This window comes from Salvelinus fontinalis, chromosome 13 (assembly GCF_029448725.1).
Source record: "Salvelinus fontinalis isolate EN_2023a chromosome 13, ASM2944872v1, whole genome shotgun sequence".
Lineage (NCBI taxonomy): Eukaryota > Metazoa > Chordata > Actinopteri > Salmoniformes > Salmonidae > Salvelinus > Salvelinus fontinalis.
In genome coordinates this window covers 44,153,514-44,159,513 of record NC_074677.1, presented here as the reverse complement: position 1 = coordinate 44,159,513, position 6,000 = coordinate 44,153,514, and positions in this window count along the sequence as shown.

Here is a 6,000-nt window from a genome sequence, read left to right as displayed (position 1 = left end):
ACCAGGAGCTCCACCACCATGGGAACAGGAGCACTGCACAACACTCCTCCCGCAACCAACACAACTGTGCTCTCTTCTCCCATTACGCCCCTGCTCACCACACTTATGACAGGCATAATCAGGGCACCCACGTAGCACGTGTCCTGGCTGAATACAAAGCCTGCAGACCTTGACCTGACGATCGTGTATCACTCTGAAATATTCAGTCCCTTCCAACATCTCAAATTTGGTCGAATATGGCAGCGAGCGCACAGTGTCTGCGAATTTCACTTTACAGAAGCGCGTACCATCTGCAACGTCTGTCCCTAGCCAGAAGCGCCTCTTGACCGGTGATACCGCAGACACACCCCATGCTCTAAGCCATTCCAGGATGACCTCGTCTGTTATGTACACTGGAAGGTTTAAAGAAAGACGACCATTTCATCAAGTGATAGGTCCTTAGCCATGATACGACAGTTCCGAATTTTAAAACTATCCATCAGCTTTTCTTTTCCTCTCACACTTGACAATGTCACTTCATATCGTTTGTCGGCTTTGAACCGACATCCGCACACCAGTCCACAAACGTCCTTAATCCCTCTCAATAACTCCATCATAGTAATTTTTTCGTCGCCCATAATTTCCACAGCCACTTAAGGTCTTTTCATAATTTTGCGTCTGTCTAGTTGTAGAACCATTATCCATATTTCCTTTGCTCGTCATCCTTTTGTCTGCATGGGTCAAAGCCATTGTATCCAAAACGACAGGAGGAAAGTCCCCCAAACAGCAATATGCTGCCGGGGAACACAACCAAACAAAAACTCGAACTTATTCAATAAACAAAAATGAGATTGCACTTCAAAACACCAAAAAGTCAAAACAAAACGCTCTGGAGAAAACACTCAACCTTAGCGCAATCAGCAACACCTGTCTCACTCTCCAACACAGGAAGGGCGTATTCAGGCTGGTATGGCCGTAAGCGAGAGAACATCTCTCGGTACACTTCAAGTCAAAGTTAGTCTGATTAACAGATGTTGCATTTTCACCAATTAGAAAAGCAGCTTCAACTTTGTCACTCAAAAAGTGGAAGAAATTGCATTTACTGTAGCCATCACTTTGTAGCACAGATAGTTGGATGAAATACAAACAAACCTTGCTTACATTTCAAAGCGAGGGCAGATATTTCAGCCTTGTGGGAAAAAACAGACAAAGGGTTTAAATTCCACCATGGAAAACACACGGCCATCAGACACCAGTCCAGTTCCACTAACCAGCGTTATTTCCATTGATCATTTGAACAGGGTGAGGGAGCACAAAGCACACAAGCTGCATTCAGTAACAATATTCTTATTTGTCTTATAAATTAAAGGCAGTTGCTCCCTGACAAAAAAAGGACCAATGATCCTATTAATAGGACATGGGAGACTAGCCCATACAAGATGCATTTAGTCAAATAAACATTCAGTATCAAATGATTACTACAAGGCAGTGTTCCAGATGAAATAACACAAGAGCACACCCTAGTGGACAAAAAGCTTAGAGTACCTGGTATTCCCAGGCAGTCTCCCATCCATGTACTAACCAGACCCGACCCTGCTTAGCTTCCGAGCTCTGACGAGATCGTGGTACTTTAACAATATTTACAACATTCAGTCAATAATAAATAAGGATGAACAATTCACCTTTTTTTTCAAAATCAGAAAATGAAAAGAAAAACAATTAAAATCCCAATCCTCCACCAAAACCAATTAATAATTAAATACACATTTTCCATTTAACATAATTTCAATAAAAGTACTCCCTCACACAAACAGTTTTTCAAAATTACCTCCACCATATCTCTATCTCCCTCTAAAATACTCTTAAAAAAGACCTCCACACTCACAATTGTCCCCTCATAATGGCCTAAATTCCTTCTTAATCTTATCGCATGACTGAGTACAAAATTCACCAAATTAAAATTTAAAACTTTACTTTTCCCATTTAAACCAAAAAGAAACAATCTCCTCCACTCCACCCCAGTAAAAATCTCTTCTCCCCAATGTTTTACTATAAGCCCTATTAAAAATTTGTGAAAATCTTTTAACCTACTACATTCAACAAAAAAGTGCATAAAATTTTCCACCCCCGTACCACAAATCACATTCTTTTAATATCCCTATTTATTTGATGCAAAGCCACATTTGTAAAAATACTATTGTGTTTCAATTTAAAATCATTGTCTTCACATTCTATAGAATTATATTTTACATTTACATTCTTCCATATTGATTTCACATCCATATTTGCAAACACCCTACACCACACTTTTTCCGAAGCAGGAACTTTTATCTCTTAAAATACATTTTCTATAAACCATTTTAACTTTTAAAACTGACAAATCATGTTTCTCCCCATTTACTTTCAAAATATAAAACCGGTAAACCCCTCACTCTTTTGACCAACTCTTTATTTATTAAAATCACCCACTCCTCAGGAATACATCCTAATATTTTCTTGTACATATTCTCCACAGTAGCTTTACTTCAACCACATTATCATATTGCCTGAAATGGAAGGGAATTACCCCCTATCTGCCTCATCCCAAGCCATCATAACATATTTACAAAACAACATCATATTATTATACTTTACCTTTGGATTTAAAAATATCGGCTGATTTAAAATATTTTCTAGAATGGTACATTCATAATAAATATTTGTTAAACTGCCTCAAACACTTCTCTATAAAACATAGGTATATTACCTAACATTTCCTTCTTTATACTCATCAATAAACCATTGTCCCCCATCCTCCTGCAAATACTCTTTAAAAAAAACTTTTCCACCCATAATCCAATTCACTAAATAAATACACTGCTCAAAAAAATAAAGGGAACACTTAAACAACACATGCACATTTGTGGCCTGCTGGAGGTCATTTTGCAGGGCTCTGGCAGTGCACCTCCTTGCACTAAGGCGGAGGTACCGGTCCTGCTGCTGGGTTGTTGCCCTTCTACGGCCTCCTCCACGTCTCCTGATGTACTGGCCTGTCTCCTGGTAGCGCCTGCATGCTCTGGACACCACGCTGACAGACACAGCAAACCTTTTTGCCACAGTTCGCATTGATGTGCCATCCTGGATGAACTGCACTACCTGAGCCACTTGTGTGGGTTGTAGACTCCGTCTCATGCTACCACTAGAGTGAGAGCACCGCCAGCATTCAAAAGTGACCAAAACATCAGCCAGGAAGCATAGGAACTGAGAAGTGGTCAGTGGTCACCACCTGCAGAATCACTCCTTTATTGGGGGTGTCTTGCTAATTGCCTATAATTTCCACCTTTTGTCTATTCCATTTGCACAACAGCATGTGACATTTATTGTCAATCAGTGTTGCTTCCTAAGTGGACAGTTTGATTTCACAGAAGTGTGATTGACTTGGAGTTACATTGTGTTTTTTAAGTGTTCCCTTTATTTTTTTGAGCAGTGTATTTCCGTACCATTTTTACTCTTAAATCTACCAACTTCAACACCCCCTTCTCATAACCTGCAATCAAAGTTTTAAAAGCTATTTTCACCCCCTTCCCATCCCATAAAAAATCAACTACAATCTTATTAATTTCAGATAAAACCCATTCTGGCATATCCAAAACGTTCATTACATAAATAAAAATTGACATCAACAATGAATTTATTACAATTACTTTCCCTTTTCATTTCAAAGACCTCCCCCTCCACATATTTACCACCTTTCTAACTATTTATTACACCACCATGTCAAATCCCTACCTTCCATTTCCTTCACCCCTAAAAACACTCCTAACACCTTAAAATAATCTTTTACCGCCTTAAAAGTAAAATTCCCCTCATTAATCTTCCCAATATACATTACTACTGACTTCTCCATGTTAACCTTTGCACCTGATGCTTGTCCATATACTTTAAAACATACACACTTTTTACACTTCCCTGATCTAACTGTTATAGTGGTATCATCTGCGTATTGATGAATCAAACTAAAACCTCCTTGCGGAGTCTGTACACACTTTATAAAATTATATTTTTTAAAGAAATGCTGCTAAAGGTTCCACGGATAAAACAAATAATAAAGCTGATAAAGGGCACCCCTGTCTCAGATCTCTCAATAATAAAATAAACAGTTAAAACCCCATTACACTTCACCCTACTTTTTGCCTTATATAATCATTTTATCCATCCTATTATTCTATTACCCTAAACATAAAATCATGTTCCACCCTATCAAAAGCTTTATTTAAATCTATACTTAAAACAATTCCCCCCATCTTATCATGATTCATCACATCTCTAATAGTATAAGCAATATCTCTACCAGGAACACTATAATTCTGTGTAGGTGCTATAGTATAATTTAAAACTTTCTTCATTCTATTTGCCAATCTTAGCTAAAATCTTAGCTAAAATCCGAAATTAACTTCTACTTCATCCCGGATCATCCTCATCAGTAAAAAGCTGACTAGCATAGCCTCACAAGTAAATACTAGCATAAAAATATCATGAAATCACAAGTCCAATACAGCAAATGAAAGATACACATCTTGTGAATCCAGCCATCATTTCCGATTTTTAAAATGTTTTACAGCGAAAACACTATGTATTTCTATTAGCTAACCACAATAGCAAAAGACTCAACCGCATATTTTCACCATTTTTTTACCGCATAGGTAGCTATCACAAAACCGACCAAATAGAGATATAATTAGTCACTAACCAAGAAACAACTTCATCAGATGACAGTCTTAAACCTGTTGGGGATGGGGGCGCTGTTTAGACTATTTATGCTAATTTGGCTAATTTTTTAAACGGCTTCCCACAAAATCCTTGATCGTACAATATGCATATTATTATTATTATTGGATAGAAAACAGTCTATAGTTTCTATAGGAGTTGAAATTTTGTCTCTAAGTGGAACAGAGCCCATTCTACAGCAATTTCCCTGACATGGAGTCAGATTTGAGAAATGTTGGCCACTCTTCTGAAGTCAGTTAAAAGGGCACTGTCGTTGCTATGACTATACGGACACTTCTTACGTCTTCCCCTGGATGCCTTTACGTGATGACGATTCCAACGGGGTCGATTGCGCGTTCACAGGCCCTACAAATGAAAAAACCCTGAAGCTAGTCATTCTTTGGGAGCTGCGTCATGAGCCTAGAGGACACCGGCGCGCACCTGTTCCAAGCGTTAGTTTAGCCTGTTATATTTCTCCGGTCATCTTTTCACTCGTTATAGGAGTTAAAAACATCATAAGGTAGTTAATTTAAAGCGTTTTATAGCAATTTATATCCGTTTAGTGCGATTTTGGGACATTTATTTTTGCAACGATGTGAAAAGTTGGGCACGCTTTTCAGTTCATCCCGAACGCAGTTGACATTTCCACATGGCAAGAGGACAGCTTTCCACCAAAAGACGATTTCTCCCAAGAAAGGATCCTTTGCCCAAGATACTGATGGAAGAACAGCTCAAGGTAGGACATTTTTATTATGATAAATCGTGTTTCTGTCAACATTTTAGTGGCTTAGGACGCCATGTTTTTTGACGTAGCTTCGCTTGGCGCAAACTGTATTGAAAAGTAAGGATAAATTAAAAAATGTAATAACGCAATTGTATTAAGAATTAAATTGTCTATCAATCCCTGTCCACCCTATATTTTTTAGTCACGTTTATGAGTATTTATGTATAAGAGTAGATCACTGTCTAAGTGGCGCAAGGACTTTTTCTTTACCAGCTTGTCTACATTTCACATTGTCTAACCATGATTTTGGTGGCTAAATATAAACATTTTCGATCAAACTGTATATGCATGTTGTAATGTGATGTTACAGGAGTGTCATCGGAAGAATTCTGAGAAGGTTAGTGAAAAAATCAATATCTTTTGGCGATGTTGACTTTTATCGCTCACTTTGGCTAGAATCAATGCTGGGCTGCTAATTGCTATGTGCTAAGCTAATATAACGATTTATTGTGTTTTCGCTGTAAGACACTTAGAAAATCTGAAACATTGTC